Here is a 13,660-nt window from a genome sequence, read left to right on the forward strand (position 1 = left end):
ATTTATTTACTTGTTTTATTTACCGAAAAATAGACACGTCTTTTTTCGTTATTTTGAAGTTAGTCTCGATAAAACAAGATTAAGTTAATGTTTATTCAATCCGGGCGTAGGAGTATAAATATTTGCTGTCACTTAATTACTGCTCAAATCGTACAATAAATAATGTCTATTTATAGTAGAAAAATAGTGTCGATAAACAAATATAAGTGATATATTTTAATACTCATATTTACACTACAATGCAGTTACTGTTGGAACAAACTATTATTTTTTATTATGTAAATATTTATTTATTATAAAAGTACTCGTTTATTAAAAATCCTACGATTTAAAATCTCTTAATAGAAAATTAAAAAAAAAACTGAAAATTATTTTTAGTATGAAAGATTTGACATATATTTTAATACTAAAAATCCAAAACCAATCTATCTATCTATATATATATATATATATATATATATATGTATGTATGTATAAGATTTCCACCTACGAACTGACTCATTTATATATCTCTAAAACAATAAGGCTTAGAGCCAAGAAATTTTTGGTAAAATTCATTTTTATAAGTAGAGGTCAGCTAAGCACTAATGAAAGTTACGGATTTTACAAAATTCCACCCTCAAGGGAGGTTTTCAGGGCGTTCATTAAGTTTGCGAAGCCAACGAGAGATATCTTTATTTATTGTATAAATCTGGTTCATAGCACCAACTTAAACTAAATTTAAGTGATTTTTTATTTTAATACAACCTTTACTGACTAATATTAATGCCCAATATTCGCCGTCGATAACTCGTTAGGCGTTGGTGAAAGCGTATAGTCATAAAGTATAGTATGTTAGTGTGTATATTCTCTTCAGTTACATTTCGATAGCATATTCAAGTAAGATGTTCCTTATTATCTATTTAAACTTTCGTCAGTTCATAAATTTAAAAAAATGCTATAATTACTACTCTAACAAAAACATTTATACAAACACTAAACAAAGCAATATCACATACACATGATTCTCACATTAACCCGATATCACACCGTATGTTTACGATGCATTCAAAGTTATTTGTTGAACATACAAAAATCTTTTTGTATGCATAATACAGAACTATATCAGATATCACAATCCGCTGTGGGTATTCTCTGAGTTCACACAGCCCGCAATTTTACATTATGAATTATGGTAATTAGTAGATATCCAGAAAACACAATAGCGTTGCTAAATAGTAACTCTGACTTGAGCAGAAACTCAAAATAAGTGATATTTCGTTCATTCTTTGTTCGCTTAAATTAATTAAACATATTATCAGTTCTTTGGTTTAATTAATAATTCTTCTAAGATTTTATAGTAAAAAATACGAGTAACTTACTTTCATATTTTTCCAAATATTTATGTTTAGTATCACTATAGTTTACACAGTTTTAATTATATTAAAGTGAATAAAACATTTTTTCAGTATCGCACTATAAAATGTACAAAATTTAACCATGACATTTTAACAGCAGTATTATATATGTTATCATTTTTATGATATTAAAAATTCTATATTTTTTAATAATTTCAACGTTACACGAGACTTAAAAACTTTATACTGAAAAATTGCAGGGTTTATAATTTCATTTCAAAATAATGTTACAAAAATATATAATATAAAATCATACATTTTTCTTCGGTATTTGTATTAGGTTAGGCTTAACTAAACATATCATCAGAGTTGTTACAACAATATATGTTTAAAATTATTACGTACCTATATACATAACGTTAGTTACAAACAATGTTATTGATTCTCTAGCCTGTAACCTAAACCATTTGTTCATAAAACATCTGTTCAACTCCTCAAAAGGCAGTTCGCCTTGGAACGTATATATTAAACAAGCAGAAACAACTGAGGTCATTGCCGATCGATGTTAATCTTGTATCATATCCGAAACTAAATAATTTATGGTAATATAAAAGATTAAATCTTGCACGATCTCTGCTAAATGTTATGATTATGTTTAAAACTTTTATTACATAACAAATTATTTCACTCAAGAACCTAACACTAATTTGCATTTATATATATTGCCATTTTTTATATTAATATATTACTCATAAAATTGAGCTAATAAAATTGAGATTGATTGGGCTCATAAGATGTAAGGCTACTAAACATTTGGAAAAAAAATTTTACACAGTATCGCTTACGCGACTCATCTACATCTAAATGAATAGCGTCATAATCTAAGAAGTGATATCTCAGTAGTTAAAAACATTGGCTTAAGATCCTAGATACATTTGTATGACATTGTCATTGCTCACATACGCTAAAGGAAAACAATGGAAAACGAGCGTAATCATCATCACCATATCAGTCGATAAACGCCCGCTATGTCATCAGTCTACATGGTGTGGGCCTAACCACTGTTCTTTCGGCATGTGGTCGCTCAACACGAGAACTTTTCGACTTCAACGACCATTAATTTCTCGAGCCATTTGCCCCACCCACTGCGACTTCAGGCGAGCAATTCTTCGAGCTACGTTTCTAACCTTGGACCTTGAAACAGGCTTACTCTAAGACAAAATATTCGGAAGAAATACACAATTTCACTGAGCCCGAGTAGTGTTTGTTTATGTTCCACCGCAAAGACTGTGTCCCGCTAGTGGGGTAAATTATATCTATTAAATATAACTTTACTGTGTACATCTTATAAGTATATAATAATCAAGTATATAATAATGCACAAAAGCACTATTGGCGGTCTTAGCGCATTCCGCAGTACGAAAAAATTACTACAAGTGTAAAATCAAATAATAATGTATTTATAAAATAATTCACCAAATATTGAAATACATAAAAAAACCAAAAGTATTAGAAACAAAGATAAATGGTATGTATATATATATATATATATATATATTTATATATATGTGTGTGTGTGTGTGTGTATATATATATATGTATACATCCATTACTCCAAAGAAAAGAATGAATATTTATTTTAAGTTAATGTTCATACCTTTGCGATAACCTTAAACAGAAACAAAATTAAATTATTCAAATAAATTCACAAAGTACGCGACCTTATAAAAATTAATCACACTCGTACGTTTTCAATACCGGCACGTAAGTAAAAGGACAAATCAGGTGTACATGCATCGGTAATTTTTTTTTATCAATAATACGTCTGCAATTATTTTCCGAAGGCAATACAAACAGGGTCCAAAAGTGTTGTTTCTACAGATAAAATTGATAATCTTAAAAATTTAATTCATTTTCGTTTTTCGCTACATAAGATCGGTTGGCACACGATGTTAGAGAGTGTAATTATGAAGATTGTAAAGGTAAAAGCAAATGTGGTCATTTATTAGCATAAATATAGTCTAGTGTTTCTTACAAGTCTACCGCAGATGTATTGTTAACAAAGAGTTCACCTTGAAAATTTATGAGCATATTACCGAAATTTCAATCTAAATTTTGCACAATTGGACATAATGTTTCCGAACCTGCCACAAAATTAAATCTGGCGAATGTTTTGTCCGCTACATTATTTCGAAAGGATAATTTTTATTCGAACAAGGTTTGATCCAAGGTTACTATAAGAAAATATATATTTGTTTAATTAATTTATGGAGGTTAAATAAAAGGCCGTTAATGAGATTTAACGCAAAAATAAAAGGTCATATTGCTCCTTGCGTCGTTCTCCTCAATCCTGAGGGTTGCGTTGTCCTTTCACTGTAGTGAGGGAGGTATTCTTGGTTAAACGGTAATATGGTAGGTAGGTTCCCACGTCCTTCCGTACCAGATTTTTGGGGAGATTTAATTCTCGCGGTCATTGGATCGTATCATGTGCGCTAGATGGCCATCGTAAATTTATTTTTTATTTCCCGTCATTATAATTTGTATGTATAATCAGTCCTGCCCATTCATCTTCCTTTATTATCCGGACTTGGGTCCAGCATTGATGGATCGCGATAAAAACCTATCGTAATAATTAAAACAAAATTTGATTATTTTAATTAACGTTTTCTATAATAATATAAAATTAATATCAATTTACAGGAAGAAATTTCCTAAAGGAAAATATAACAATATACAATATTAACTTAAATTGAATTACAACTAGCCTACACTATTTGGAAACTATATCTTGATTAATATGTTTACCAAACAATTGCAACTAATTATTAACTAAATGTTGTGTTATTTGCCTAAAAAAACTGAAAACCAAACTAAACCTTTCTTATGTACAGATTTGCTCCTCAAAGCTAGCAAACAATATTTATATGTTATAACGTATATATATATATATAGAAGGAGAATATAAATAATAGGTAATATATATATATATATATATATATATATATATATAACTTTTAAATCGAAACAAAACAGAATATTTATATAAAAGCGTATGAATTATCATTCCGTTTAAATATAACAGAACAGATTTATAAATAGACAAGAAATTATTTATATCTCACATCCTTAACAGGACAACGACGTTTTTGAGCTAAATAGATTTATATTTTTCCGTAATGAATGATGTTTCCAATCAACGCCCATTGCAAGGCACAGGTCTCCCTCGAAAATTCGCTACGATGACCAGCTTTGCATTATCCGCATCCATCGACTTCCTGCGTCCCCAACTATATCGTCGATCCACATAGTAGGAGTTCTGGGAACTGTACTATACTGAGGGAGCGCTTGGAGCGTTCGGACGGGTCTCCCGACTTTGCCGCCTCCCGTATTGTTGAGTTGCAATTAGGATCGCTGCCTTGCACCTCGGTGCAAGGAATTCCTGCGTACAGCGTTTGGAAATGCGGAAATGTCCTCGAACTTTCCCCGCCGCCCTTTCAGCCGCCGACAGTAAACCGTTCAGTCTGTGAACGGTCGCAGACTGCGCTGTTCCTGTCGCTTCGGTCCGGACAGCTCCTTCGTCGTGCCAAGTCAAGAAGCAAGCCGCACCCGAGCCAAGTGTTCGGTCAACATCTGTCGGCCTGCCCGCTTTTCGCGCTTCTACGTTCCGACACCCGTCGCGCATCGTCACCGTTACCCTCCACCCCCGGGGCGGGGCCGCGGTCCGCGTGTGACTAGGCACTGTCCCCTCCGCCAACGGCGCCCCCGCGTGGGTTGCTTAAGGAATTAGGTAGGTAAGGTTAGGCATCTCCTTACACACGTACGCCCTCCCCGAGGATACGCGACTTCGAGTCGTTATCCACGGCCGCCCGCTCGAAATAGACATCGCCGACGTAATCGACGACCTCATGAAAGCGGGCATCCCCGTCATCGACGGGAAGCGCATGACATCTCTGCGCACTAAGGTCCTCGTGCCACTCATTATGGCAACTAAAGAGCTTTCCTCCGAGGGAAAGAAAATCTTTACCCTCTTTAAGAGGTCTGCTCTCTTTCAGGGGTCTCATTCGAGGCCCCTCACCGCAGAGGCATCATCGCCCAATGCCACAGATGCTAGCTGTACGGCCATGTAGCCCGCAAGTGCTTCTCCCGCTTCAAGTGCATCAAGTGCCTAGGGGATCACGGGACTGCAGACTATCCCCGTCCCGCGGTCACAGAGACACCACCCACGTGTGTCCTCTGTAAGACCGAAGGCCACCCCACCAACTTCAGGAGCAAGGCACCTAAAAAACGCCACGCACCTCGACCTCCCCTCCTCCCAAAGTCGCCACCCGACCAACCTCCTCAGCTCCCGCGGAGAAAGTTTCGAAGCCCACTTCGAAACCTCTTCTCCCTCCTCCGCCCCCTGCCATTTCAGCCTGGGCGCAGCCACTCTACCCGAGAGGCAAGCCCGCCACCCTATCTACCGCCCCATCAGTTGCTTACAAGCAACCGAAACCTTTCAAAATCCAAAACGGGTCCCCTTCGCCTGCTGAGGAACTCAAAGCTCTCGCACTATACCCAGCCAATGTAGACCGAACTGAGGTACAATCCCCAGCATAAAATTTTTAGTCCGTGAACCTCTGTTTTCATGGACTCATTTACGATGAAGCTGTGTACAGCTTTGTAAAGCCTAGACCGGCTAGCAGCACAACTTCTAACACATCAAAAAAAATACTGAGAGAGTTGGTACTCCGCGTCCAGCAGCTTGTGGTCGCCAATCGAGAAACTTAAAGCTGCGAAAAGAACGAAAAGCTACCACTTCAGACGAGCAACTCATCGAGCTATATTGATATCCTTTCTAAGGATCTCTTTAGTGCTGTTTCGATCTCGCAGCGAAACTCCGAGTACAGCTCTCTCCATTGCTCTTTATGTGACTTTTAGCCTTCTTATGAGGTCCGTCGTAGGCGACCTCGAGTCTATGTCTCAGATCCGTATATCATCACTGACAACCCGCATTAGTTAAAGACCTTCGTATTCAAACATTGCGGTATTGTGGAATTGTACCCATCCGAAGTGGATTTGACGAGTCAACTCTTTGTATTTGGACTAAGAAAACATACGGCAACAACTACAGAACGAGGACTGCTTTACCGACAACACCCAGACTGATAAAGAAACAATGTACCCAGATGACACACACGCGATACATATCATTCAGTTGGCGCACAAGAACGGTGAAAACTGATAGTAGAAGAAACTTACATTTTAGGCGAATACCTAATCCTCGAATCCTATGATCGAAGTAACTGTAACAGCCTCACCAGGCTAACAGAGTCAACATCTAGCAGAAACAACAGAAACGGCTTGGCTGCTTCCAACCTGCGGAAATTATTAATGCCACCAGTAGTGACCCTCCGTCTCAAAAAAGTGAACCACCAAAACGAACCAGTTTGTTGTAATTTTCATTACTTCTTGGGAAATTTGAGATGATTATTATATGCAATTAAACTACAGATGTATTTAAAGCGGCTTCGACCTGCATCATTAATATTCCGGAAATTTACTCGAAAATTAAATAACTCGTTTTAATTACTAAATAACCGTGAATAATTAAAAGTTTAATACCGCTATAAACCATTGTTAGTTTTAAAAAATATATACAATATAACAATGACGCATGTTTCATTTGTACACTAGATGCTAGGAATTAATCCTAGGAACTTGATATTTATCGCGGTATATTTTATATTATCACAATTCCGCAACGCATATAATTCCAGGCAATCGATTTTTGCATCCTTATTATCGTAAATACGGGGAAAGTTATATTTGTAACATTTTTGAAAGTTGTAGATGGAATTTTTAAGACTTTTCTCTCGTCTCGCAGAATAGAAGGCCGATGGAGCCTTAATATGCTGGAGTAGAGACCACAGACTAGTAAACGTAGCTTGGATGTACACCCTCAAGGATGCCGGAAACGCCGGATGCAGGCCGCTTCCTACTGGTCTTTAGAGAACAGAAGTAAGTTAAAAAACAACTAGTATTATGAAGTGTGTAATACGAAATTCTATCAGAAATGAGCAGATCGATAGACGAACGAAAGTAACTGATATAGTCCAGCGAATAAGAGCATGCATGAATGCCAGAATGGGCTAGCCACATAGCACCCAAAACAGGTAACAGATAGCCTTTAGGTATTGTTGTGGAATCCACGGACTGGCGAACACAGCGTAGGGAGTCCGCACATAAGATAGAGAGACGATCTAGTTAAGGTAGTCGAGAGAAGCTGGATGCAAACCTATATCAAGCGGTCCTATTGGAAATCAGTGGGGCAGGCATAATCCTGCCACACTGAACATTGGTTCAGCAGTAGACGTCTTACCGTTGAAATGATGATGACGGTGGTGATGAATACCAAAATGAAGTACTATTAAATAGATTCGTCGGATTCAGGGAGTGCGTATCAGAATTCAGAATTAAATAAAAAACAAACTACGTCAGGTGTGACGCCTGACGTATTGCATGGACTATTTGATGATTGAAGACTTTTAGCTGATTCGATATCAGAGTAAGATAACATTCATTACGAGAATATAATAGCTATAATGGAGGTTATTGCCTGAATTTATTATTAAATCATGGGAAATTGCAGATTTCCTAATATTCTCTAAACCTATATATAAACGACAGGATATAAATCATAAAATTTTAGTACACACGATTAAGGATACGGAAGTGTGGATATCAACAGTATCTAAAAATTACAGTTTTAAGTAATCTAATATAAAAATATTTATTTTCTTTGGCGATGCACACTGCTATAAAACCTTCAATAAGCATTATTTACATACCTTGCATAACATTACGTACGCTAGGCCATCTGTTTCTGAGCCATTACTGTTGTATTATGTAACATTTAAATAAATATGCAATTGTATATTTTTGTTAAAAAATACTTTTTTTCCACCGAGAGAAGATGGAAGAAAATAATTCATATTAATTTTTTTCAATACTGAATGTTGTACAATAAATAAAATAATCCAATGCCTAAAGTACAGTGCTTGGAGTCAGTGTACAATCAATGAAAGATACATCATCACAACCTGAGATCACCCAAAGTACAAAATCACGGTCTGTCAATTTGAGTCTGACCGATAAACTCACAGCTGCTTAACGAGCTATAGAGAGAGATATACTCGGGATTTTTCTAAAAGTTCGAATTACGAATAAGGATGTACGTAGACGAACGAAACTGACCTACTTGGATTAGCAAGTTGAAGTGGTACCGGGCAGACTATACGGGGCGCGGAACCGATGTCCGCGGAGACTAAAGCTTCTAGAATGGAGACCACAGATAGGCAAGCCAAGCGTGTGTCGTCCACTCATATGGTACATTGACAGATGACCTTGTTGAGATTATCAAAAAGCACAAATATCTAGCCGCTTCCATCCTAGACCGGTTGGAAATCTATAGGTGAGCCTATATCCAGGTGATGACGACTTTCGGCTGAAATGACGATGATGATGTATATTGTGCCCGAAAAGTCCTCCAAATTTTTATTCATAACGATATAGTAAATAGACTTTTATTCGTGTATAACAACGTTTTTATTTAAATAATTAAACATTTAAATTAGTTGCACTATGAATAAAAATATCATAGTAAAAATTGACGTATAAGTGACATAACGCATTATAAAATTATTTATGGAACGAATACTCAATGAAATTAGTAAATAAATACGAGAGGTGATAAATACTCTTCTGTAAATTGCTTTCAAGAGGTACTTCCGCGGCACTTATATCAAACAACAACAATGTTAAAAACTTAAGTTTTACTTCTTAAATGATGTAACATGTGGGCAACCCCACAAATGTCATAAACTAATGAGTAAGAAGAATGACATAAGAACGTCAATGCGATAATGACATAATAAGCATCGGTCGAATTAATTGCTTTCTGCGAATATTATTGTTATTAATTGGAGCACTCCACTATCTCCACATTGGTGACCCCAATGTGACTAAACTAATAACGAACTGGAATGCATTCACTCGTGACCGCTAGTGCCAAAGCTTCTGTTTGCCACTCCTAGTGTCAAACAGAGGCTTGTCTTCTACTACTCAGTCCTTTTTAAAGTAATTGTAAGTTATTTAATTTTAGGTTTTTTATTTAATGCCAACTCTGCGAACACGTATAAACAATGTTCTGTTCTTGTGCTATTAAAAAAATATATACTAAATTTATGATGCAAACTAACCACATGATGGTTGCACCGCGCACTCTATTTTCACGGAACTTAATTTGGATGCGACTACGCGAATTTGAAGATGTCTTATCTCCATAATTATTTTTGAATGTTGTAATAGTGTGCAAATATTGATAAAATCCAGAAGTAAAATTAAAGATTAAGAAAAAGTTGTAACTATATTTCTAAAATGTTATTAACATGTATTAGCCTACGATGCGCAAGGATCAAGGGCTGCATAATCAGTATTACTTGACTTACATGCATAATATTTCTTATCTAAGGTGCTAATGTGATTTTTTTCTCATTGTTGACAATAGTGCGATGATTCTACCTGCCTATCGCGGCACCATTGTCAGCGGGCTGTACCTATCTTTAATTCTCGGTTCTACATATTTTAATAACTAACAACTGCAATAAAAGTTCTATTAAAAATTATTAGCCTGTCGGGATCCGATAAAAAAATAAAAGCAAGCAACGTCACAGGCAAAATTTCAGAGCTACCACTTTATTTATAATAAACAGCCATTACTTACAAACATTCGTTAAATAAAGGGTATACTGCAAAAGGTTAACTATGTAATGTTTGGAGTACCATACTATATTTTTTATTTAATTACATCCAAATAGTGATTGATGTATTAATTTTTCTGCGATTTGCGTATAAAAGTTGATTTTGCATATTCGCTTATAATATAAAAAAATAATAAAAACTTATTGGGCGACCTGTCGTCCAGTTTTACACTTAGCAACAAATTTGGCCGTTAATTTGGAGATAAAAGTACAACTGGATGGAAGATCAAAGAGCGCTTAATTATAATTTATTTACAAAAACTATATCATCGAGTTATCCAATAACATACTAATAATATACCTTTTTTAATCATTAGCATAAAACGACTTGTCTAGTTGTAAGTTTAAAAGAGGAATTGATACCATTATTACGTTTGCATACGGTTCTTCTTAAAACGTACAAACAGCTTCAGGTTTCCGGATTCCTCTACAAACCACAGTAATTTACCAAGACAAAACCCTAACCGACACATGTACTATTCACAACTTTGAACATAATTAAATTGTACCACTTGACGTAGTAGGATTAAAAAATTGGGCGTTAAAAAATCACGTTTAATAAAAAAAACCTGTCGACTTCCACTTGTGGATGGTATGTTACGTTACAACGTGTTAAGTGACCAGCATCAAGGTCAACCACGCTCACTGGCATTCAACTGCAGCAGGTATCGTTGTTTATTTTCCACGAAATCAATAGTTTTGTACGAAGAAGATAAAATGACTTCATTATTATAAAACAGATAACATAAACTAATGTTATTACATACAATTTATATATAACGTTAAATATTTTTTATTTTTCTGTCTATTGATACAATAAAAATTATGTCGATTAAAACATAATATTACGGACATAAGATTTTTAGTAAAATAATAAATTTAAATATTCTTTGGTTTAATTATAATGATAATAAAAATTACCAAGTTTTAATTTTTTTTTTCGTCTTAAGGTGATATTAAAAATTCAATCATATCAAAACAGGTTTACGATACAGCCAGAGCAGACCACTTTAAAAGCATACGAGCACAAAAAAAAAGCTTTATTTCGTTTTAAATCACGAAGTGTATAAAAGTCTTACTATTTATAAATATTGTTTTATAATTTTTAAATTAAATATATACAAACAATGTATACAATTCAAATGTATTTGTTAATAATACCAAGTTTACTTATTTTGTATTTCTGTTAACATTGTCGAGAAATAATGATTATTTAAATATTATAATTTTAACATCCTATTGTCTTTGGATTTGACTACCAGCTATAATAGTAAAATGCATATTTGACATTTAACCTTCAGTTCTGAAATAGAAAAATATCAAGTATTTACATCGTATATTTCAGAATACAATTTATGTGCATACTGTTTACACTCTGTCTTTTCATTTTCAAAACTAGAATAAATGCATGTGATAAGTCTAGACTAGTGCACGTACTAACCAATATCAAACATTATTCGCTGTAAAAGACTGTTATCATTCACATAAAGATATATAACATTTTTGCAAAACGACAAAAATTAATAAAGTATATCATTTTCGTACTAAGTAATCACGATCATCTCTTGGATCATAATACTTAACGATTTTAAATTTGATATAAATGTTCAGTAAATAAAATAATTATTTACAACGTATCCATTTAGATACATAATTAGGTATTATTTTTTCGCTAAAAAAAAGCTAAAAACTATAGATCTAGAGATAAATTGACATTAAAAACAATAATCGAAGTTAACCTGCACTAACAATCAAATTTGTTAAAACATATAAACATATATCTTAGCCTACAAGTGTATATAATTACATTGTAATAAACCGTAATAAATATGCAAGATAAATTAATATAGCCCCGTTTCAATTACTCATCTATGCGCGTATGATGTGCATAGTGTAACTGTTATACCAATTATTAATTTTTAATTTACGAATAAAATACAATATGTTTCTCCATTTTAAGATAAATATAATTAATTACTTAATAATTACAAAAGTTTGTGATATATTTATAAGCTAATTGTGTGGCACGTTTTATTATGTAAGACCTTTGTAACCATACCGAAGTACAAATAAACAATTAATATATATATTTTTAGTTGTTACCTTTGTTTAAATATATGTTCAGGATGTTTCGTTATAGGTGTAAAAGATTCAAAGGGTTGCATGTATAGCTCATTTGCTATCAATAATGGTAAACACTAAAAACTCAACGTTTTAAGAAAGAGTAAATAACGTAATAACAGTAAGAAAAAGCGTTTTCGAAATTTGCTATACTGCATATTAAAATTAACTATCTTTCACCTGCCCTGCGGCCTCTGCAGCTAGACATTGGCTGTAGCGTTCCAAAAAAATATATACTAGTATTACATATTTCAGAGTGATCACACTAGAGAATGCAAAATAATTGAAAAGATTTGTATAAGCTTTTGCTGACAAGTGAACTTTACATTCACCCTTTTCAAGGTTTAAGCCTGTATAACCATAATATTACAATATTTATCGCTCGTAATTAAAAATGACATTTTAGCGACTGAGGTTCTAAGTATATGAAGTAAGTTGAATTAAAGAAATAGGAGAAATACATTTGACACAAAACAGCGTTGATTCAAATAAAAAGGATGAATGAAAGAAAGGAGAAGAGACATATTTCACCCTGAAATGTTCTTACTTTGTACTGAATGGTACGATATGTAAGCAATATCGTAATTTACACCAAACTTAAATTTTCCATTAATTACGTTGTTTTCAAGATTGTATATAAGCTATCGATTTATTTATCTGATATTTGAATCAAATCTATCTATAATCCATAATCATAAAAAAATATCTGTTTGTTATTGAAAAAATACAATGTTTTTAAAGTATATCTAAACCTACGAAGGAGCAGGATATCTGTAGGGATTTGTTAAAAAAAATTAAAACCTGTTTTCAAAGCTATAAAAACTTTGAGATTTTAAAATCAATGTTAAAAAAATTATTCTTTTTATAGTGAATTATTATTATCATTAAATCCAGAAAATGCAGGTAATGTAAATATGAACGTAATGCGGTATAAAAACGTTATTTTTAAATCAAAAAAATAAATTAAAATTCATCATTCAGCTTACCTATAAAAGACGCAAATACTACACGATGTTATACTACGGCCGCTCGGCACTGCGTCGTAATGTTAACTGCGCGGGCGACTTTGGCACAGTGACTCAACTAACCTATCTTAGTTCCCATATCGACAAAATGCAAATATATAGGTAATTATATATCGTGCGCGACCTACACAAAATATGCACGAGTATCGATCACCAACCAATCACTAAAGCTTGTGGAGATTTTATTCACGTCCTATAAAATCATTACTAAAGCGACAAAATGTATTATATTTTTTCTAAATCTTTTTCGCTATCATTATCATCCGATACACGCTCACTGTAAAGCGTAGGCTTGTCCTAAAAATTGCCACCCCGCCACCTTGACTGTCATTGGTCCACCTAATTTCATGCAAATGCTTTTTGCATGCAAATTGAACCA

General features: G+C 33.9%; 1 protein-coding gene across 1 annotated transcript in view; it reads right to left on the bottom strand.

The window, feature by feature from the left end:
- LOC137922271 (alpha-tocopherol transfer protein-like) overlaps nucleotides 1-13,325 on the bottom strand; it is a 30,367-nt gene extending 17,042 nt beyond the window's left edge. Inside the window, exon 1 of the mRNA XM_068765239.1 lies at nucleotides 13,243-13,325. The gene's annotated coding sequence lies outside the window, so the exon portion shown is untranslated. The remainder of the gene's footprint in view (nucleotides 1-13,242) is intronic.
- Between the last annotated feature and the right edge of the window lie 335 nt (nucleotides 13,326-13,660).

The sequence above is a fragment of the Battus philenor genome, unplaced genomic scaffold (assembly GCF_028537555.1).
Source record: "Battus philenor isolate CCGP_79_NKW_IND1 unplaced genomic scaffold, ilBatPhil1.0.hap1 SCAF_2, whole genome shotgun sequence".
Taxonomy (NCBI): domain Eukaryota; kingdom Metazoa; phylum Arthropoda; class Insecta; order Lepidoptera; family Papilionidae; genus Battus; species Battus philenor.